This window comes from Anomaloglossus baeobatrachus, chromosome 6 (genome assembly GCF_048569485.1).
Source record: "Anomaloglossus baeobatrachus isolate aAnoBae1 chromosome 6, aAnoBae1.hap1, whole genome shotgun sequence".
NCBI lineage: Eukaryota > Metazoa > Chordata > Amphibia > Anura > Aromobatidae > Anomaloglossus > Anomaloglossus baeobatrachus.
Genome location: NC_134358.1, coordinates 12,528,453 through 12,552,743, shown reverse-complemented (window position 1 = coordinate 12,552,743; position 24,291 = coordinate 12,528,453). Strand labels below are relative to the sequence as shown.

At 52.2% G+C, this 24,291-nt stretch overlaps 1 protein-coding gene across 2 annotated transcripts in view; it reads left to right on the top strand.

Annotated features, from left to right (window-relative positions):
• The window catches only part of EPPK1 (epiplakin 1), a 53,980-nt gene that overhangs the window by 5,006 nt on the left and 24,683 nt on the right, over positions 1-24,291 (top strand). Inside the window, exon 2 of one of the 2 annotated variants that reach the window (XM_075352762.1) lies at positions 13,364-13,443. The exons of the other annotated variant lie outside the window; for it this stretch is intronic. The gene's annotated coding sequence lies outside the window, so the exon portion shown is untranslated. The remainder of the gene's footprint in view (positions 1-13,363; positions 13,444-24,291) is intronic. 2 annotated transcript variants of the gene reach the window in all.

Below are 24,291 nucleotides of genomic sequence, written 5' to 3'. Positions count from 1 at the left end.
TCGTTGTCCCCCTCACTCTCTGTGTCGCCCGTTGTCGTCCCCCCGCCAGCTCTGTCTCGCTCGTTGTCCCCCTCGCTCTGTCTTGCTCGTTGTCCCCCTCACTCTGTGTCGCCCGGTGTCGTCCCCCCGCCAGCTCTGTCTTGCTCTTTGTCCCCCTCGCTCTGTCTTGCTCGTTGTCCCCCTCACTCTCTGTGTCGCCCGGTGTCGTCCCCCCGCCAGCTCTGTCTCGCTCGTTGTCTCCCCCTCGCTCTGTCTCGCTCGTTGTCTCCCCCCCGCTCTGGTGTGGACCCCTCGCCCTCTGCTCATGCCTGCAGCCATCTTCGCCTGCATTCTGTAAACACCGGCCCCATCATTCGGGTTTGGTTGGAGGCTCGGGACTGTTCCTAACAAGAAAATTCGGGGTCTTAGTAACTATGGGATGTGGACCTGCCTGTGCGCTGCGCTCCCGGCCCCACCTGCCAGTCTGGACTCATTACACCACACAGCAAATATCTGACATCCGCCACTAGTAGTGATGTCATAGGTGATATCTGGAGAGTGGTGATGTCACTGGGGTCACATGACAAAGGAATGGAGATGAGAAGCTCATTAGCGGGATTTGGCATTGTATGCCCCCTCTATTATCGCCTGTCCTCAGGGGTGACCTCTAACCAGAGTGACCGGTGGCCGCACAGCTGGCATTTTCAGGAATTCATCAGATAAAGCTTCCTGCGGCCACTCCGGACGGAAAACCGGTCCTACAGCCTCCGGGAACCTCAGGAGAAGTCCTCAGGGCGAGCAGCACTGTCCTGTACAATCCCAGGCTGCGGCTCCTCCACCACTGATTACACATTCCACATCCAGGTGTAAGGGTGTGCTCTCTGTTATCAGCCCCTTCAGAATCAGGCATGGCTCCATTCTGTGCTCCTTGTAACCGGTATGTTAAGTATCAAGTCTCATTCACACATCATTATTTGTACCAAAACCAGGAGCGTCTCCAAAGCACAGAACAGAGGGCAATACAGTATCTGTATTATTCTGTATATATACTGCACAGTATCACTTCTCCTGTCCTGTATACTGGGTGTAATCCTCAGTATCTGTATTATTCTGTATATATACACTGCACAGTACCACTCCTCCTGTCCTGTATACTGGGTGTAATCCTCAGTATGTGTATTATTCTGTATATATACACGGCACAGTACCACTGCTCCTGTCCTGTATACTGGGTGTAATCCTCAGTATGTGTATTATTCTGTATATATACACTGCACAGTACCACTTCTCCTGTCCTGTATACTGGGTGTAATCCTCAGTGTCTGTATTATTCTGTATATATACACTGCACAGTACCACTTCTCCTGTCCTGTATACTGGGTGTAATCCTCAGTATGTGTATTATTCTGTATATATACACGGCACAGTACCACTGCTCCTGTCCTGTATACTGGGTGTAATCCTCAGTATGTGTATTATTCTGTATATATACACTGCACAGTACTACTTCTCCTGTCCTGTATACTGGGTGTAATCCTCAGTATCTGTATTATTCTGTATATATACACTGCACAGTACCACTTCTCCTGTCCTGTATACTGGGTGTAATCCTCAGTACCTGTATTATTCTGTATATATACACTGCACAGTACCACTTCTCCTGTCCTGTATACTGGGTGTAATCCTCAGTATCTGTATTATTCTGTATATATGCACTGCACAGTACCACTCCTCCTGTCCTGTATACTGGGTGTAATCCTCAGTATGTGTATTATTCTGTATATATACACTGCACAGTACTACTTCTCCTGTCCTGTATACTGGGTGTAATCCTCAGTATCTGTATTATTCTGTATATATACACTGCACAGTACCACTTCTCCTGTCCTGTATACTGGGTGTAATCCTCAGTACCTGTATTATTCTGTATATATACACTGCACAGTACCACTTCTCCTGTCCTGTATACTGGGTGTAATCCTCAGTATCTGTATTATTCTGTATATATGCACTGCACAGTACCACTCCTCCTGTCCTGTATACTGGGTGTAATCCTCAGTATCTGTATTATTCTGTATATATACACTGCACAGTACCACTTCTCCTGTCCTGTATACTGGGTGTAATCCTCAGTATCTGTATTATTCTGTATATATGCACTGCACAGTACCACTTCTCCTGTCCTGTATACTGGGTGTAATCCTCAGTATCTGTATTATTCTGTATATATACTGCACAGTACCACTGCTCCTGTCCTGTATACTGGGTGTAATCCTCAGTATGTGTATTATTCTGTATATATACACTGCACAGTACCACTTCTCCTGTCCTGTATACTGGGTGTAATCCTCAGTATGTGTATTATTCTGTATATATACACTGCACAGTACTACTTCTCCTGTCCTGTATACTGGGTGTAATCCTCAGTATCTGTATTATTCTGTATATATACACACTGCACAGTGCCACTTCTCCTGTCCTGTATACTGGGTGTAATCCTCAGTATCTGTATTATTCTGTATATATACACTGCACAGTACCACTTCTCCTGTCCTGTATACTGGGTGTAATCCTCAGTATCTGTATTATTCTGTATATATGCACTGCACAGTACCACTTCTCCTGTCCTGTATACTGGGTGTAATCCTCAGTATCTGTATTATTCTGTATATATACACTGCACAGTACCACTTCTCCTGTCCTGTATACTGGGTGTAATCCTCAGTATCTGTATTATTCTGTATATATGCACTGCACAGTACCACTTCTCCTGTCCTGTATACTGGGTGTAATCCTCAGTATCTGTATTATTCTGTATATATACACTGCACAGTACCACTTCTCCTGTCCTGTATACTGGGTGTAATCCTCAGTATCTGTATTATTCTGTATATATACACTGCACAGTACCACTCCTCCTGTCCTGTATATAAACACTGCACAGTACCACTTCTCCTGTCCTGTATACTGGGTGTAATCCTCAGTATATGTATTATTCTGTATATATGCACTGCACAGTACCACTTCTCCTGTCCTGTATACTGGGTGTAATCCTCAGTATCTGTATTATTCTGTATATATACACTGCACAGTACCACTGCTCCTGTCCTGTATACTGGGTGTAATCCTCAGTATCTGTATTATTCTGTATATATACACTGCACAGTACCACTGCTCCTGTCCTGTATACTGGGTGTAATCCTCAGTATCTGTATTATTCTGTATATATACACTGCACAGTACCACTTCTCCTGTCCTGTATACTGGGTGTAATCCTCAGTATCTGTATTATTCTGTGTATATATACACTGCACAGTACCACTTCTCCTGTCCTGTATACTGGGTGTAATCCTCAGTATCTGTATTATTCTGTATATATACACTGCACAGTACCACTTCTCCTGTCCTGTATACTGGGTGTAATCCTCAGTACCTGTATTATTCTGTATATATGCACTGCACAGTAGCACTTCTCCTGTCCTGTATACTGGGTGTAATCCTCAGTACCTGTATTATTCTGTATATATGCACTGCACAGTACCACTTCTCCTGTCCTGTGTACTGGGTGTAATCCTCAGTACCTGTATTATTCTGTATATATACACTGCACAGTACCACTTCTCCTGTCCTGTATACTGGGTGTAATCCTCAGTATCTGTATTATTCTGTATAAATACACTGCACAGTACCACTTCTCCTGTCCTGTATACTGGGTGTAATCCTCAGTATCTGTATTATTCTGTATATATACACTGCACAGTACCACTTCTCCTGTCCTGTATACTGGGTGTAATCCTCAGTATCTGTATTATTCTGTATAAATACACTGCACAGTACCACTTCTCCTGTCCTGTATACTGGGTGTAATCCTCAGTATCTGTATTATTCTGTATATATACACTGCACAGTACCACTTCTCCTGTCCTGTATACTGGGTGTAATCCTCAGTATCTGTATTATTCTGTATATATACACTGCACAGTACCACTTCTCCTGTCCTGTATACTGGGTGTAATCCTCAGTACCTGTATTATTCTGTATATATACACTGCACAGTACCACTTCTCCTGTATGTATACACTGCACAGTATCACTTCTCCTGTCCTGTATACTGGGTGTAATCCTCAGTACCTGTATTATTCTGTATGTATACACTGCACAGTACCACTTCTCCTGTATATACACTGCACAGTACCACTTCTCCTGTCCTGTATACTGGGTGTAATCCTCAGTATGTGTATTATTCTGTATATATACACTGCACAGTACCACTTCTCCTGTCCTGTATACTAGGTGTAATCCTCAGTACCTGTATTATTCTGTATATATGCACTGCACAGTACCACTTCTCCTGTCCTGTATACTGGGTGTAATCCTCAGTGTCTGTATTATTCTGTATATATACACTGCACAGTACCACTTCTCCTGTCCTGTATACTGGGTGTAATCCTCAGTATCTGTATTATTCTGTATATATACACTGCACAGAACCACTTCTCCTGTCCTGTATACTGGGTGTAATCCTCAGTATCTGTATTATTCTGTATATATACACTGCACAGTACCACTTCTCCTGTCCTGTATACTGGGTGTAATCCTCAGTACCTGTATTATTCTGTATATATACACTGCACAGTACCACTCCTCCTGTCCTGTATACTGGGTGTAATCCTCAGTACCTGTATTATTCTGTATATATACACTGCACAGTACCACTTCTCCTGTCCTGTATACTAGGTGTAATCCTCAGTATCTGTATTATTCTGTATATACACACTGCACAGTACCACTTCTCCTGTCCTGTATACTGGGTGTAATCCTCAGTACCTGTATTATTCTGTATATATACACTGCACAGTACCACTCCTCCTGTCCTGTATACTGGGTGTAATCCTCAGTATCTGTATTATTCTGTGTATATATACACTGCACAGTACCACTTCTCCTGTCCTGTATACTGGGTGTAATCCTCAGTGTCTGTATTATTCTGTATATACACACTGCACAGTACCACTCCTCCTGTCCTGTATACTAGGTGTAATCCTCAGTGCCTGTATTATTCTGTATATATACACTGCACAGTACCACTTCTCCTGTATATACACTGCACAGTACCACTCCTCCTGTCCTGTATACTGGGTGAAATCCTCAGTGTCTGTATTATTCTGTATATACACACTGCACAGTACCACTCCTCCTGTCCTGTATACTGGGTGTAATCCTCAGTGCCTGTATTATTCTGTATATATACACTGCACAGTACCACTTCTCCTGTCCTGTATACTGGGTGTAATCCTCAGTATCTGTATTATTCTGTATATATACACTGCACAGTACCACTTCTCCTGTCCTGTATACTGGGTGTAATCCTCAGTACCTGTATTATTCTGTATATATACACTGCACAGTACCACTTCTCTTGTCCTGTATACTGGGTGTAATCCTCAGTACCTGTATTATTCTGTATATATACACTGCACAGTACCACTTCTCCTGTCCTGTATACTGGCTGTAATCCTCAGTACCTGTATTATTCTGTATATATGCACTGCACAGTACCACTTCTCCTGTATGTATACACTGCACAGTACCACTTCTCCTGTATATATGCACTGCACAGTACCACTTCTCCTGTATATACACTGCACAGTACCACTTCTCCTGTCCTGCATACTGGGTGTAATCCTCAGTGTCTGTATTATTCTGTATATATACACTGCACAGTACCACTTCTCCTGTCCTGTATACTGGGTGTAATCCTCAGTATCTGTATTATTCTGTATAAATACACTGCACAGTACCACTTCTGTCCTGTATACTGGGTGTAATCCTCAGTGTCTGTATTATTCTGTATATATACACTGCACAGTACCACTTCTCCTGTCCTGTATACTGGGTGTAATCCTCAGTATCTGTATTATTCTGTATATATGCACTGCACAGTACCACTTCTCCTGTATGTATACACTGCACAGTACCACTTCTCCTGTATATACACTGCACAGTACCACTTCTCCTGTATATACACTGCACAGTACCACTTCTCCTGTATGTATACACGGCACAGTACCACTTCTCCTGTATGCATACACTGCACAGTACCACTTCTCTTCTGTATATACACTGCACAGTACCACTTCTCCTGTATATATACACTGCACAGTACCACTTCTGTATATACACTGCACAGTACCACTTCTCCTGTATGTATACACTGCACAGTACCACTTCTCCTGTATATATACACTGCACAGTACCACTTCTCCTGTATATATACACTGCACAGTACCACTTCTCCTGTATATATACACTGCACAGTACCACTTCTCCTGTATATATACACTGCACAGTACCACTTCTGTATATACACTGCACAGTACCACTTCTCCTGTATGTATACACTGCACAGTACCACTTCTCCTGTATATACACTGCACAGTACCACTTCTCCTGTATGTATACACTGCACAGTACCACTTCTCCTGTATGTATACACTGCACAGTACCACTTCTCCTGTATATACACTGCACAGTACCACTTCTCCTGTATATACACTGCACAGTACCACTTCTCCTGTATATATACACTGCACAGTACCACTTCTCCTGTATATATACACTGCACAGTACCAGTTCTCCTGTATGTATACACTGCACAGTACCACTTCTCCTGTATATACACTGCACAGTACCACTTCTCCTGTATATACACTGCACAGTACCACTTCTCCTGTATATATACACTGCACAGTACCACTTCTCCTGTATATATACACTGCACAGTACCACTTCTCCTGTATATATACACTGCACAGTACCACTTCTCCTGTATATACACTGCACAGTACCACTTCTCCTGTATATACACTGCACAGTACCACTTCTCCTGTATATACACTGCACAGTACCACTTCTCCTGTATATACACTGCACAGTACCACTTCTCCTGTATATACACTGCACAGTACCGCTCCTCCTGTATATACACTGCACAGTACCCGCTTCTCCTGTATATATACACTGCACAGTACCACTTCTCCTGTATATACACTGCACAGTACCACTTCTCCTGTATATACACTGCACAGTACCACTTCTCCTGTATATACACTGCACAGTACCACTTCTCCTGTATATACACTGCACAGTACCACTTCTCCTGTATATACACTGCACAGTACCACTTCTCCTGTATATACACTGCACAGTACCACTTCTCCTGTATATACACTGCACAGTACCACTTCTCCTGTATATACACTGCACAGTACCGCTCCTCCTGTATATACACTGCACAGTACCGCTCCTCCTGTATATACACTGCACAGTACCGCTTCTCCTGTATATACACTGCACAGTACCGCTTCTCCTGTATATACACTGCACAGTACCACTTCTCCTGTATATACACTGCACAGTACCACTTCTCCTGTATATATACACTGCACAGTACCACTTCTGTATATATACACTGCACAGTACCACTTCTGTATATACACTGCACAGTACCACTTCTCCTGTATGTATACACTGCACAGTACCACTTCTCCTGTATATATACACTGCACAGTACCACTTCTCCTGTATATATACACTGCACAGTACCACTTCTCCTGTATATATACACTGCACAGTACCACTTCTCCTGTATGTATACACTGCACAGTACCACTTCTCCTGTATATACACTGCACAGTACCACTTCTCCTGTATATACACTGCACAGTACCACTTCTCCTGTATATACACTGCACAGTACCACTTCTCCTGTATATATACACTGCACAGTGCCGCTCCTCCTGTATATACACTGCACAGTACCACTTCTCCTGTATACTGGGTGCGGCGCTCTGTGTTATGTATGAAAATGATTAATAATGTCACAATACTAGAACCTACAACAGCGAAGAGGAGACTCCGATCCCAGATCTATGTAACCCGCAGGATCAGTGACCTCACCGCCCCCAGACACTGCACAGACATGCTCGGTACAACGAGTGCAGCTCTGGAGGTGACTGGAGGATAAGACACAATGTAACAGCAGAATAGTGAGTGCTGCTCTGGAGGTGACTGGAGGATAAGACATGATGTAGCAGCAGAATAGTGAGTGCAGCTCTGGAGGTGACTGGAGGATAAGACACAATGTAACAGCAGAATAGTGAGTGCAGCTCTGAAGGTGACTGGAGGATAAGAGGTGATGTAAGTGAGTGGCAGCGCGTGCTGCAGGGGTCCGCCTTGTTCTGGGCACATTGTGAGCCGGTGATGTCAGTAGGTGAAGCGTCTTCTCGGCGGCTCGTGCTCAATATGATCGCACCTGAATCCCCGGCCTGATGTCATTGCTATGGAATCAACTTCTCCCTGCAGCTAATGTAACACGGTGCAATGGGAGGGGGCGGCCGAGCACCGCGAGGAGCGGGGAGGGGGGGGGGCAGACACCTTGTATACACTGCTCCGCTTATACTAATCCTGATGATCATCACGTCTTATCCAGAGCTGCGCTCACTATTCTGCTGTTACATCATGTCTTATCCTCCAGAGCTGCAGTCACTATTCTGCTGTTACATCATGTCTTATCCTCCAGAGCTGCGCTCACTGTTCTGCTGTTACATCAGGTCTTATCCTCCAGAGCTGCACTCACTATTCTGCTGTTACATCGTGTCTTATCCTCCAGAGCTGCAGTCACTATTCTGCTGTTATATTGTGTCTTATTCCAGAGCTGCAGTCACTATTCTACTGTTACATCATGTCTTATCTTCCAAAGCTGCGCTCACTATTCTGCTGTTACATCATGTCTTATCCTCCAGAGCTGCAGTCACTATTCTGCTGTTACATCGTGTCTTATCCTCCAGAGCTGCAGTCACTATTCTGCTGTTATATTGTGTCTTATTCCAGAGCTGCGCTCACTATTCTACTGTTACATCATGTCTTCTCTTCCAAAGCTGCGCTCACTATTCTGCTGTTACATCATGTCTTATCCTCCAGTCACCTCCAGAGCTGCACTCACTATTCTGCTGTTACATCATGTCTTATCCTCCAGAGCTGCACTCACTATTCTGCTGTTACATCATGTCTTATCCTCCAGAGCTGCAGTCACTATTCTGCTGTTACATCATGTCTTATCCTCCAGAGCTGCGCTCACTGTTCTGCTGTTACATCAGGTCTTATCCTCCAGAGCTGCAGTCACTATTCTGCTGTTACATCATGTCTTATCCTCCAGAGCTGCAGTCACTATTCTGCTGTTATATTGTGTCTTATTCCAGAGCTGCGCTCACTATTCTACTGTTACATCATGTCTTATCCTCCAGAGCTGCAGTCACTATTCTGCTGTTACATCATGTCTTATCCTCCAGAGCTGCAGTCACTATTCTGCTGTTACATTGTGTGTTATTCCAGAGCTGCAGTCACTATTCTGCCTCTCTTGCACAGTTTGAGGTGAGCTGCAGCTCTGGTGGTGAATGGAGCAGTGTTGTGGTGTGGAGCAGACACAATAGTTGGGGCAGAGCGGGTGACAGCGCCGCTCTCTCGCCCTCCTGACCGCGCCCGGCCTCTCCTGAGTCACCGCCTTTGTTCCAGGTGTTTACCCGTGCACCGCAAGAACAAATTACAGCCCATCTGCTGCCAACACCAACACCACAGAGGTGTCATGGCTGCCGTAACCCATAGCAACCCAGCTCCCTGCTCCGCCAGTAAGCATGGGGGGATGTGTATGAGCTGATGGCCACTGCTCCACCTACCCCTCCTGACCGCTGCCCCACCTACCCCTCCTGACCGCTGCCCCACCTACCCCTCCTGACCACTGCTCCCCGCCCCACGTACCCCTCCTGACCACTGCTCCCCGCCCCACGTACCCCTCCTGACCACTGCTCCCCGCCCCACCTACCCCTCCTGACCGCTGCCCCACCTACCCCTCCTGACCGCTGCCCCACCTACCCCTCCTGACCACTGCTCCCCGCCCCACGTACCCCTCCTGACCACTGCTCCCCGCCCCACGTACCCCTCCTGACCGCTGCCCCACCTACCCCTCCTGACCGCTGCCCCACCTACCCCTCCTGACCACTGCTCCCCGCCCCACGTACCCCTCCTGACCACTGCTCCCCGCCCCACGTACCCCTCCTGACCGCTGCCCCACCTACCCCTCCTGACCGCTGCCCCACCTACCCCTCCTGACCACTGCTCCCCGCCCCACGTACCCCTCCTGACCGCTGCTCCCCGCCCCACCTACCCCTCCTGACCACTGCTCCCCGCCCCACGTACCCCTCCTGACCGCTGCCCCACCTACCCCTCCTGACCACTGCTCCCCGCCCCACGTACCCCTCCTGACCGCTGCCCCACCTACCCCTCCTGACCGCTGCCCCACCTACCCCTCCTGACCACTGCTCCCCGCCCCACGTACCCCTCCTGACCGCTGCCCCACCTACCCCTCCTGACCACTGCTCCCCGCCCCACCTACCCCTCCTGACCGCTGCTCCCCGCCCCACCTACCCCTCCTGACCACTGCTCCCCGCCCCACCTACCCCTCCTGACCGCTGCCCCACCTACCCCTCCTGACCGCTGCCCCACCTACCCCTCCTGACCACTGCTCCCCGCCCCACGTACCCCTCCTGACCACTGCTCCCCGCCCCACGTACCCCTCCTGACCGCTGCCCCACCTACCCCTCCTGACCGCTGCCCCACCTACCCCTCCTGACCGCTGCCCCACCTACCCCTCCTGACCACTGCTCCCCGCCCCACGTACCCCTCCTGACCACTGCTCCCCGCCCCACGTACCCCTCCTGACCGCTGCCCCACCTACCCCTCCTGACCGCTGCCCCACCTACCCCTCCTGACCACTGCTCCCCGCCCCACGTACCCCTCCTGACCGCTGCTCCCCGCCCCACCTACCCCTCCTGACCACTGCTCCCCGCCCCACGTACCCCTCCTGACCGCTGCCCCACCTACCCCTCCTGACCACTGCTCCCCGCCCCACGTACCCCTCCTGACCGCTGCCCCACCTACCCCTCCTGACCGCTGCCCCACCTACCCCTCCTGACCACTGCTCCCCGCCCCACGTACCCCTCCTGACCGCTGCCCCACCTACCCCTCCTGACCGCTGCCCCACCTACCCCTCCTGACCACTGCTCCCCGCCCCACGTACCCCTCCTGACCGCTGCTCCCCGCCCCACCTACTCCTCCTGACCACTGCTCCCCCGCCCCACCTACCCCTCCTGACCGCTGCTCCCCGCCCCACCTACCCCTCCTGACCGCTGCTCCCCGCCCCACCTACCCCTCCTGACCGCTGCTCCCCGCCCCACCTACCCCTCCTGACCGCTGCTCCCCGCCCCACCTACCCCTCCTGACCGCTGCTCCCCGCCCCACCTACCCCTCCTGACCGCTGCTCCACCTACCCCTCCTGACCGCTGCTCCCCGCCCCACCTACTCCTCCTGACCGCTGCTCCTCGCCCCACCTACCCCTCCTGACCGCTGCTCCACCTACCCCTCCTGACCGCTGCTCCACCTACCCCTCATGACCGCTGCTCCACCTACCCCTCATGACCGCTGCTCCACCTACCCCTCATGACCGCTGCTCCATGCCCCACCTACCCCTCCTGACTCCCCTGATCTGATGGTGACATCTTCGCCTGCCCAAGACTAGTCATGATGTCATCAGCTGAGTGATGTAATGTTAGAATAATGTGTACTGGGGACCCTGCGTCTGCCAAACCCCCCCCCCTGTGCACCCCTGCACCTCACACTGGGGATCCTGCACCTCACACTGGGGACCCTGCACCCCACACTGGGGACCCTGCACCCCACACTGGGGATCCTGCACCCCACACTGGGGATCCTGCACCTCACACTGGGGATCCTGCACCTCACACTGGGGATCCTGCACCCCACACTGGGGATCCTGCACCTCACACTGGGGATCCTGCACCTCACACTGGGATCCTGCACCCCACACTGGGGACCCTGCACCCCACACTGGGGACCCTGCACCCCACACTGGGGACCCTGCACCTCACACTGGGGATCCTGCACCTCACACTGGGATCCTGCACCCCACACTGGGGACCCTGCACCCCACACTGGGGACCCTGCACCCCACACTGGGGATCCTGCACCTCACACTGGGGATCCTGCACCCCACACTGGGGATCCTGCACCCCACACTGGGGATCCTGCACCTCACACTGGGATCCTGCACCCCACACTGGGGACCCTGCACCCCACACTGGGGACCCTGCACCCCACACTGGGGACCCTGCACCCCACACTGGGGATCCTGCACCTCACACTGGGGATCCTGCACCCCACACTGGGGATCCTGCACCCCACACTGGGGATCCTGCACCCCACACTGGGGATCCTGCACCTCACACTGGGGACCCTGCACCCCACACTGGGGATCCTGCACCTCACACTGGGGATCCTGCACCTCACACTGGGGACCCTGCACCCCACACTGGGGATCCTGCACCTCACACTGGGGATCCTGCACCTCACACTGGGGATCCTGCACCCCACACTGGGGATCCTGCACCTCACACTGGGGACCCTGCACCCCACACTGGGGACCCTGCACCCCACACTGGGGATCCTGCACCTCACACTGGGGACCCTGCACCTCACACTGGGGATCCTGCACCTCACACTGGGGATCCTGCACCCCACACTGGGGATCCTGCACCCCACACTGGGGATCCTGCACCTCACACTGGGGATCCTGCACCTCACACTGGGGATCCTGCACCCCACACTGGGGATCCTGCACCCCACACTGGGGATCCTGCACCTCACACTGGGGATCCTGCACCCCACACTGGGGATCCTGCACCCCACACTGGGGATCCTGCACCCCACACTGGGGACCCTGCACCTCACACTGGGGACCCTGCACCTCACACTGGGGATCCTGCACCTCACACTGGGGACCCTGCACCTCACACTGGGGACCCTGCACCTCACACTGGGGACCCTGCACCTCACACTGGGGACCCTGCACCCCACACTGGGGACCCTGCACCTCACACTGGGGACCCTGCACCCCACACTGGGGACCCTGCACCTCACACTGGGGATCCTGCACCTCACACTGGGGATCCTGCACCTCACACTGGGGATCCTGCACCTCACACTGGGGATCCTGCACCCCACACTGGGGATCCTGCACCCCACACTGGGGATCCTGCACCTCACACTGGGGACCCTGCACCCCACACTGGGGATCCTGCACCCCACACTGGGGACCCTGCACCCCACACTGGGGATCCTGCACCCCACACTGGGGATCCTGCACCCCACACTGGGGACCCTGCACCCCACACTGGGGACTCTGCTCGCCGCAATGTGCAGGGCTCGGCTGACTCTTGCGGACCCTCGGTTCTGACCCGTTATTCTCTTGCAGGTTCCTCCCAGGTCTTTGCAGTCTGTGTCTCCGCAGCACACGGTCACCGTGAACTGAGGCCCAGGATCCACCTGATACAGGTAACGTGCGGATGATTGGTGCCCACAGCTGAGGCTTTGTTACAATGTGTCAGTGTAGATGAGACCTGCTATCCTGGAGATCTGTTTTATCCTGCAGCTGAGCAGGATCTGTGCTGCCTCACTGACAGCGGAGACCAGTGGAGACAAGTGTCCGAGAAGTGTAACCCCCCCCAGCTCCCTTAACCCCTCCTGCAACACCCCCCCACATCCTCACAGTGACTGCACCAGCAGAATAGTGAGTGCCGCTCTGGAGTATAATACAGGAGGTAACTCAGGATCAGTAATGTAATGTATGTACACAGTGACTGCACCAGCAGAATAGTGAGTGCCGCTCTGGAGTATAATACAGGAGGTAACTCAGGATCAGTAATGTAATGTATGTACACAGTGACTGCAGCAGCAGAATAGTGAGTGCAGCTCTGGAGGATAATACAGGAGGTAACTCAGGATCAGTAATGTAATGTATGTACACAGTGACTGCACCAGCAGAATAGTGAGTGCCGCTCTGGAGTATAATACAGGAGGTAACTCAGGATCAGTAATGTAATGTATGTACACAGTGACTGCACCAGCAGAATAGTGAGTGCCGCTCTGGAGTTATAATACAGGAGGTAACTCAGGATCAGTAATGTAATGTATGTACACAGTGACTGCAGCAGCAGAATAGTGAGTGCAGCTCTGGAGGATAATACAGGAGGTAACTCAGGATCAGTAATGTATGTACACAGTGACTGCAGCAGCAGAATAGCGAGTGCAGCTCTGGAATATAATACAGGAGGCAACTCAGGATCAGTAATGTAATGTATGTACACAGTGACTGCACCAGCAGAATAGTGAGTGCAGCTCTGGAGGATAATACAGGAGGTAACTCAGGATCAGTAATGTATGTACACAGTGACTAGCACCAGCAGAATAGTGAGTGCAGCTCTGGAGGATAATACAGGAGGTAACTCAGGATCAGTAATGTATGTACACAGTGACTGCACCAGCAGAATAGTGAGTGCTGCTCTGGGTCCCCCTCGCCTGGCTCCATCCTATGTGCGGCTCCCCAGTGTTTAGCACCAGGGTTTATGGTCCATTTTTGTGCAAACAACCCAAAAAATGTCACCAATGTGTCTGAACCAGTTCTACCTGAAGAAAGAGGCAGAATTTCACAGAGACTCGTCCTCGTGTAAATGTGAAGTGTGAAGCAGAGAAAGATGAGCGCGAGTAGATAGAGGGATGTGTCGGGGGCTCCTGTAGGATGGCGCTGTGTGTCGGGGGCTCCTGTAGGATGGCGCTGTGTGTCGGGGGGCTCCTGTAGGATGGCGCTGTGTGTCGGGGGCTCCTGTAGGATGGTGCTGTGTGTCGGGGGCTCCTGTAGGATGGCGCTGTGTGTCGGGGGCTCCTGTAGGATGGCGCTGTGTGTCGGGGCTCCTGTAGGATGGCGCTGTGTGTCGGGGCTCCTGTAGGATGGCGCTGTGTGGCGGGGGCACCTGTAGGATGGCGCTGTGTGTCGGGGGCTCCTGTAGGATGGCGCTGTGTGTCGGGGGCTCCTGTAGGATGGCGCTGTGTGGCGGGGGCTCCTGTAGGATGGCGCTGTGTGTCGGGGGCTCCTGTAGGATGGCGCTGTGTGTCGGGGGCTCCTGTAGGATGGCGCTGTGTGTCGGGGGCTCCTGTAGGATGGTGCTGTGTGTCGGGGCTCCTGTAGGATGGCGCTGTGTGTCGGGGGCTCCTGTAGGATGGCGCTGTGTGTCGGGCTCCTGTAGGATGGCGCTGTGTGTCGGGGGCTCCTGTAGGATGGCGCTGTGTGTCGGGGGCTCCTGTAGGATGGCGCTGTGTGGCGGGGGCACCTGTAGGATGGCGCTGTGTGTCGGGGGCTCCTGTAGGATGGCGCTGTGTGTCGGGGGCCCCTGTAGGATGGCACTGTGTGGCGGGGGCACCTGTAGGATGGCGCTGTGTGTCGGGGGTTCTTGTAGGATGGCGCTGCGTGTCGGGGGCTCCTGTAGGATGGCGCTGTGTATCGGGGGGCCCCTGTAGGATGGCGCTGTGTGTCGGGGGCTCCTGTAGGATGGCGCTGTGTGGCGGGGGCACCTGTAGGATGGCGCTGTGTGTCGGGGGGCTCCTGTAGGATGGCGCTGTGTGTCGGGGGCTCCTGTAGGATGGCGCTGTGTGTCGGGGGCTCCTGTAGGATGGCGCTGTGTGTCGGGGGCTCCTGTAGGATGGCGCTGTGTGGCGGGGGCTCCTGTAGGATGGCGCTGTGTGGCGGGGGCTCCTGTAGGATGGCGCTGTGTGTCGGGGATACTGTAGGATGGCGCTGTGTGTCGGGGGCTCCTGTAGGATGGCGCTGTGTGGCGGGGGCACCTGTAGGATGGCGCTGTGTGGCGGGGGCACCTGTAGGATGGCGCTGTGTGTCGGGGATACTGTAGGATGGCGCTGTGTGTCGGGGGCTCCTGTAGGATGGCGCTGTGTGTCGGGGCTCCTGTAGGATGGCGCTGTGTGTCGGGGGCTCCTGTAGGATGGCGCTGTGTGTCGGGGCTCCTGTAGGATGGCGCTGTGTGTTGGGGGCTCCTGTAGGATGGCGCTGTGTGTTGGGGGCTCCTGTAGGATGGCGCTGTGTGCGGGGGCTCCTGTAGGATGGCGCTGTGTGGCGGGGGCTCCTGTAGGATGGCGCTGTGTGGCGGGGGCCCCTGTAGGATGGCGCTGTGTGTCGGGGGCTCCTGTAGGATGGCGCTGTGTGTCGGGGGCTCCTGTAGGATGGCGCTGTGTGTCGGGGGCTCCTGTAGGATGGCGCTGTGTGTCGGGGGCTCCTGTAGGATGGCGCTGTGTGTCGGGGCTCCTGTAGGATGGCGCTGTGTGTCGGGGGCTCCTGTAGGATGGCGCTGTGTGTCGGGGCTCCTGTAGGATGGCGCTGTGTGTCGGGGGCTCCTGTAGGATGGCGCTGTGTGTCGGGGGCTCCTGTAGGATGGCGCTGTGTGTCGGGGGCTCCTGTAGGATGGCGCTGTGTGTCGGGGGCTCCTGTAGGATGGCGCTGTGTGTCGGGGGCTCCTGTAGGATGGCGCTGTGTGTCGGGGGCTCCTGTAGGATGGCGCTGTGTGTCGGGGGCTCCTGTAGGATGGCGCTGTGTGTCGGGGGCTCCTGTAGGATGGCGCTGTGTGTCGGGGGCTCCTGTAGGATGGCGCTGTGTGTCGGGGGCTCTGTAGGATGGCGCTGTGTGTCGGGGGCTCCTGTAGGATGGCGCTGTGTTTCGGGGGCTCCTGTAGGATGGCGCTGTGTGTCGGGGGCTCCTGTAGGATGGCGCTGTGTGGTCGGGGGCTCCTGTAGGATGGCGCTGTGTGTCGGGGGCTCCTGTAGGATGGCGCTGTGTGTCGGGGGCTCCTGTAGGATGGCGCTGTGTGTCGGGGGCTCCTGTAGGATGGCGCTGTGTGTCGGGGGCTCCTGTAGGATGGCGCTGTGTGTCGGGGGCTCCTGTAGGATGGCGCTGTGTGTCGGGGGCTCCTGTAGGATGGCGCTGTGTGTCGGGGCTCCTGTAGGATGGCGCTGTGTGTCGGGGGCTCCTGTAGGATGGCGCTGTGTGTCGGGGGCTCCTGTAGGATGGCGCTGTGTGTCGGGGGCTCCTGTAGGATGGCGCTGTGTGTCGGGGGCTCCTGTAGGATGGCGCTGTGTTTCGGGGCTCCTGTAGGATGGCGCTGTGTGTCGGGGGCTCCTGTAGGATGGCGCTGTGTGTCGGGGCTCCTGTAGGATGGCGCTGTGTGTCGGGGGCTCCTGTAGGATGGCGCTGTGTGTCGGGGCTCCTGTAGGATGGCGCTGTGTTTCGGGGGCTCCTGTAGGATGGCGCTGTGTGTCGGGGCTCCTGTAGATGGCGCTGTGTGTCGGGGGCTCCTGTAGGATGGCGCTGTGTGTCGGGGCTCCTGTAGGATGGCGCTGTGTGTCGGGGCTCCTGTAGATGCGCTGTGGTCGGGGCTCCTGTAGGATGGCGCTGTGTGTCGGGGGCACCTGTAGGATGGCGCTGTGTGTCGGGGGCTCCTGTAGGATGGCGCTGTGTGTCGGGGGCTCCTGTAGGATGGCGCTGTGTGTCGGGGGCTCCTGTAGGATGGCGCTGTGTGTCGGGGGCTCCTGTAGGATGGCGCTGTGTGTCGGGGGCTCCTGTAGGATGGCGCTGTGTGTCGGGGGCTCCTGTAGGATGGCGCTGTGCCTTCTGTGTCCTCCGTGTGCGGCGTTTCGCTGTCCGAGAGCTTCTACATTGGATGTCGCTGTTGCGGTGTTTGGAGTCACCGGATCTCAGAAGGGAAGTTCTGGAATGTTCTGCCCATTTCACCTTCTCCCTCCAAATTCCGCACTGACGGGTGACCTCATTCTGAGCAAAGGTGAAGGCTACAAAATCCTGGCCCGGTCCCCAGTGCGGAGGGAGGGGGGTGTCTGCGGGGAAGGGGGTGTCTGCAGGGGGGGGGTTTGCGGGGGTGGAGGGGTGTCTGCGGGGGAGGGGGTGTCTGTGTGGGGGGGTGGTCCTGGGGGGGGGGGGGTTCACTGACTAACTGGATATGTGTGGTAGATGGTCTGACAATGAGAGGAATGTGCCGAGAATGCAGGGAGCGACCGGGAGGAGCAGCCGAGGAATCCACTGCAGACTACGGGTGACATCTGTATGGCGGTATTATTAGTATTCATTATAGACAGTAGCTGTGGTCTCTGGAGACTGTATGGCTGTATTAGCTTTTATATAGCTGTGTTATTTGAGGACCATATGGCGATATTATGTCATTATAGAACTATGATTATTTGGTCACAGTATGGCGGTATTAGAAGGACTTTATTGTATAGTATTAGTGATACTATGGCTGTTAGTATTATTTTCCTCACTGTATGGCAGTAATATGTAGAGGATATCTTATCCCGGTGTCTCCGTGTGCTGGACGCTTCTCCGCCCGTCACTGTATGTCGCACGCAGGGCTGTGTTCCCGAGCTGGTCCTGCGTGTTATGGGGGGCTCGTGCTGGGGTCCCCCGTATGTCGCACGTGGGGCTGTGTTCCCGAGCTGGTCCTGCATGTTATGGGGGGCTCGTGTTGGGGTCCCCCCGTATGTCGCATGCAGGGCTGTGTTCCCGAGCTGGTCCTGCATGTTATGGGGGGCTCGTGTTGGGGTCCCCCCATATGTCGCACGCTGTGTCTCCCCAGCTCGTCCTGCAGGTCTCGGCCTGTGAGCCGGTGCTGGCATAGCTGAGCGGGGTGAGGCCTGTCAGTGAGAGTCACCGCCTCGCACTGTTCTCTGCTTATAATAACCGAATATTGCTGACTGTCTCCACTGTCACCGCGGCCCCAGATACAGACGTGTCACACAGGTGTGGAAAAAACACTGCACTCAGACGCTTCACACACCGAAGGGTTAATACTGCGAACAAAGCGTCCGCAGGAAAGAGAAATGGAAATCCCCTCAGTATCAGCCGACCGCCCGTCTCCTCCGTCCTCAGTGTCCAGTGATCGCTCGTCTCCTCCGTCCTCAGTATTCAGTGACCGCTCGTCTCCTCCGTCCTCAGTATTCAGTGACCGCTCGTCTCCTCCGTCCTCAGTATTCAGTGACCGCCCGTCTCCTCCATCCTCAGTATTCAGTGGTCGCCCGTCTCCTCCGTCCTCAGTATTCAGTGGTCGCTCGTCTCCTCCATCCTCAGTATTCAGTGATCGCCCGTCTCCTCCATCCTCAGTATTCAGTGGTCGCTCGTCTCCTCCATCCTCAGTATTCTGTGACTGCCTGTCACCTCCATCCTAAGTATTCAGTGATCGCTCGTCTCCTCCGTCCTCAGTATTCAGTGATCGCTCGTCTCCTCCGTCCTCAGTATTCAGTGATCGCTCGTCTCCTCCGTCCTCAGTATTCTGTGACTGCCTGTCACCTCCATCCTAAGTATTCAGTGACCGCCCGTCTCCTCCGTCCTCAGTATTCAGTGACCGCCCGTCTCCTCCGTCCTCAGTATTCAGTGACCGCCCGTCTCCTCCGTCCTCAGTATTCAGTGATTGCCCGTCTCCTCCGTCCTCAGTATTCAGTGACCGCCCGTCTCCTCCGTCCTCAGTATTCAGTGATTGCCCGTCTCCTCCGTCCTCAGTATTCAGTAACCGCCCGTCTCCTCCATCCTCAGTATTCTGTGACTGCCCGTCACCTCCATCCTCCGTATTCTGTGACTGCCTGTCTCCTCCGTTCTCAGTATTCAGTGACCGCCTGTCACCTCCATCCTAAGTATTCAGTGATCGCTCGTCTCCTCCATCCTCAGTATTCAGTGACTGCCCATCTCCTCCGTCCTCAGTATTCAGTGACCGCCCGTCTCCTCCGTCTTCAGTATTCAGTGACTGCCCGTCTCCTCCGTCCTCAGTATTCAGTGATCGCTCGTCTCCTCCGTCCTCAGTATTCAGTGATCGCCCGTCTCCTCCGTCCTCAGTATTCAGTGATTGCCCGTCTCCTCCGTCTCAGTATTCAGTGACCGCCCGTCTCCTCCGTCCTCAGTATTCAGGGACCATCTGTCACCTTTGTCCTCGTGTTCAGTGACCGCCTGTCGCCTCTGTCCTCGGTGACCGCACGTCTCCTCCGTCATTGGTATCCGCCAGCTGGCTGTCGCATCCATCCTTGATATCCACCGGCCGCCCAGTCTCCTGCATCCTTGTTATCCGCTGACTGCCTGTCGCCTCCATCACTGTGTCTGCCAATTTTTGGTCCTTGTTCAGAAGGCTTGGACAGCACATTTTGAGACTCTGGTATCTGTGAAATCTTTTCTGAGAGACTCCTCGCTGATGCACTATAACTACCCTGTGTCTTGTTGCTGCTTTCAGTCTTTTCCTGGAGACTCCTCGCTGATGCACTATAACTACCCTGTGTCTTGTTGCTGCGTTCAGTCTTTTCCTGGAGACTCCTCGCTGATGCACTATAACTACCCTGTGTCTTGTTGCTGTGTTCAGTCTTTTCCCGGAGACTCCTCACTGATGCACTATAACTACCCTGTGTCTTGTTGCTGCTTTCAGTCTTTTCCTGGAGACACCTCACTGATGCACTATAACTACCCTGTGTCTTGCTGCTGCTTTCAGTCTTTTCCTGGAGACTCCTCGCTGATGCACTATAACTACCCTGTGTCTTGTTGCTGCTTTCAGTCTTTTCCTGGAGACTCCTCGCTGATGCACTATAACTACCCTGTGTCTTGTTGCTGTGCTCAGTCTTTTTCTGGAGACTCCTCGCTGATGCACTATAACTACCCTGTGTCTTGTTGCTGCTTTCAGTCTTTTCCTGGAGACTCCTCGCTGATGCACTATAACTACCTTGTGTCTTGTTGCTGCTTTCAGTCTTTTCCTGGAGACTCCTCGCTGATGCACTATAACTACCCTGTGTCTTGTTGCTGCGCTCAGTCTTTTCCCGGAGACTCCTCACTGATGCACTATAACTACCCTGTGTCTTGTTGCTGTGTTCAGTCTTTTCCTGGAGACTCCTCGCAGATGCACTATAACTACCCTGTGTCTTGTTGCTGCTTTCAGTCTTTTTCTGGAGACTCCTCGCTGATGCACTATAACTACCCTGTGTCTTGTTGCTGCGTTCAGTCTTTTTCTGGAGACTCCTCGCTGATGCACTATAACTACCCTGTGTCTTGTTGCTGCGCTCAGTCTTTTTCTGGAGACTCCTCACTGATGCACTATAACTACCCTGTGTCTTGCTGCTGCGTTCAGTCTTTTCCTGGAGACTCCTCGCTGATGCACTATAACTACCCTGTGTCTTGTTGCTGCGCTCAGTCTTTTTCTGGAGACTCCTCACTGATGCACTATAACTACCCTGTGTCTTGCTGCTGCGTTCAGTCTTTTCCTGGAGACTCCTCACTGATGCACTATAACTACCCTGTGTCTTGTTGCTGCTTTCAGTCTTTTCCTGGAGACCCCTCACTGATGCACTATAACTACCCTGTGTCTTGCTGCTGCTTTCAGTCTTTTCCTGGAGACACCTCACTGATGCACTATAACTACCCTGTGTCTTGTTGCTGCTTTCAGTCTTTTCCTGAGTGACTCCTCGCTGATGCACTATAACTACCCTGTGTCTTGTTGCTGCGTTCAGTCTTTTTCTGGAGACTCCTCGCTGATGCACTATAACTACCCTGTGTCTTGTTGCTGCTTTCAGTCTTTTCCTGGAGACTCCTCGCTGATGCACTATAACTACCCTGTGTCTTGTTGCTGCGTTCAGTCTTTTCCTGAGACTCCTCACTGATGCACTATAACTACCCTGTGTCTTGTTGTTGCTTTCAGTCTTTTCCTGGAGACTCCTCACTGATGCACTATAACTACCCTGTGTCCTGTTGCTGCGTTCAGTCTTTTCCTGAGACTCCTCACTGATGCACTATAACTACCCTGTGTCTTGTTGCTGCTTTCAGTCTTTTCCTGAGACTCCTCACTGATGCACTATAACTACCCTGTGTCTTGCTGCTGCGTTCAGTCTTTTCCTGAGTGACTCCTCGCTGATGCACTATAACTACCCTGTGTTTTGTTGCTGCTTTCAGTCTTTTCCTGAGACTCCTCACTGATGCACTATAACTACCCTGTGTCTTGTTGCTGCGTTCAGTCTTTTCCTGAGATTCCTCACTGATGCACTATAACTACCCTGTGTCTTGTTGCTGCTCTCAGTCTTTTCCTGGAGACTCCTCACTGATGCACTATAACTACCCTGTGTCTTGTTGCTGCTCTCAGTCTTTTCCTGGAGACTCCTCACTGATGCACTATAACTACCCTGTGTCTTTTTTGCTGCTTTCAGTCTTTTCCTGGAGACTCCTCGCTGATGCACTATAACTACCCTGTGTCTTGTTGCTGCGTTCAGTCTTTTCCTGGAGACTCCTCGCTGATGCACTATAACTACCCTGTGTCTTGTTACTGCGTTCAGTCTTTTTCTGGAGACTCCTTGCTGATGCACTATAACTACCCTGTGTCTTGTTGCTGCTTTCAGTCTTTTTCTGGAGACTCCTCGCTGATGCACTATAACTACCCTGTGTCTTGTTGCTGCTTTCAGTCTTTCCTGAGTGTCTCCTCGCCGATGCACTATAACTACCCTGTGCCCTGTTGCTGCACTCGGTCTCGTCCTAGTGTATGACCCGTGACATGAAATTGTCTTCCACATCCTCACCTTTATGTTAGTTTGGCTGTTCCTCACCCAGTTCTAGGCCTCGTACACAGCTGTTTCTGTACTGGTTAATGACATATAAAAATGATAATTATAATCCTACAAACTCCCTGAATGAGGACAAGTGACAAACGCACCTAAACGTGATGAGGCAGTCACCGAATATTGATGCCATTGACATTTCTTTTATTTATGTTCCTTTTTCCTAATTGAGACGTATACTATGAACACGTCTATTTTGGTATTTTTACTGGGCAGCAATTTTCCACACCTACCTATAACTGTCCCACAGACTTCATAAACCCAGATAACCCCTGCCAATGCATCCCTATAGGGTCCTTCTTCCTCCCGAAACATGAGCCGTCATCCTGTGTCAGTTGGGTGTTTCCCTTGAGCCCCAGGAATGTGCCCCGATTAGTGCTGTCAGTTACCTCCCATCACAGAGCCCAGAATCAACAGGGCCACTCTATGCCAAGTGCCAGTGGAAAACACACATTGCAGGCAATAGTTACTCCTTCTTTGCCAATTTCATTAACTCTTCCTATTCCAATCATAGTCAAATATCGTAAACCATTGGTTGCCAGCATGTCCCAGAAATGTGCAGTAGCCCCTTTAATTTTTTTCCTGCTCGTTGTAGTCTGAGATATTGCATTCTTTAGTGCATTAATACAGAACCTTGTATGACCTAAGGTTTATGTGGGATTAAAGTTACTTAAGGGCTTCATGTGGACCCCATTACGGTACTGGCAAAATTCTATCCATGACATGTAAAATCTCTAGTGAGAGTGTTATGGTGTGTAATTATTATTCCTCAGCACTTTGTGAATCATCACTTATCATTAGGTGGAGTTCACTAACGATTAATTACCAGGCTGAGGCAGACGGGACAAGATGAAGGAGCTGATATCTAGAAAAGGTTAAGGGTTATTTACATTACATGATAGCGTGGCTTTTATTGTTATTATATTTGTGCTCTTACCCACAATGCATTTCACAATTCTACGTTCACTTTCCATATTAATAAATCGAGAGCCAGAGAAGGGAGTTTTCTGCTCATACACCCAGCCAGGCGTCATGCCCTAAAGTAACATGCAGACGTTGCCCGTATATGAATGTGTGTATATTTAGAACCCAGTGCTAAGCTACGTGTTCATGCACTGACCTGTAAAGTTCTGCATTTATTATGCTTAAGCATACAATGTAAGGTGGGGCCCACAGGTACCGCCATGGGGTCCGCACGAATGCCGTATAACACTGGAGGTAATACATGTATATTGGAGGTAGAGGACTTCTGCTCTGGTTGGTGATGGCTCCACTGATCAACAGAAGGAATTTACCTGTCACAGGGAATCATAATCTGCTTCGTCCTGTGAGGACTTCTCCATGCTGAGATTTATTTTCCATGCCATTGGCTCAGGCTGCACCTGTCTTATTGAATCTATGGAAACAGAAATAACAATATAAAAGTACAGATATGTCCAGATGTCTTACTACAATCCATAGTCTAATGCTTCTGAATGGTTATCGATGGAGAGCCCCTTTTAAAAATTGGCCATTTTTCCTGTCTATAATATCAGCTGGTCTTCCTCCACTTCTGAGTTTGGAGCAGGAATGTGGACAGGTTTAGACAATATCAGAATTCCCAGTGGTATTTTATTATATACCAGTAACCCTTTCACTGCTGTACCTTTTATACATGGTGACCTGGGGTGGGTGTTTTTTTTTTTTTTATGTCTTTTGGCA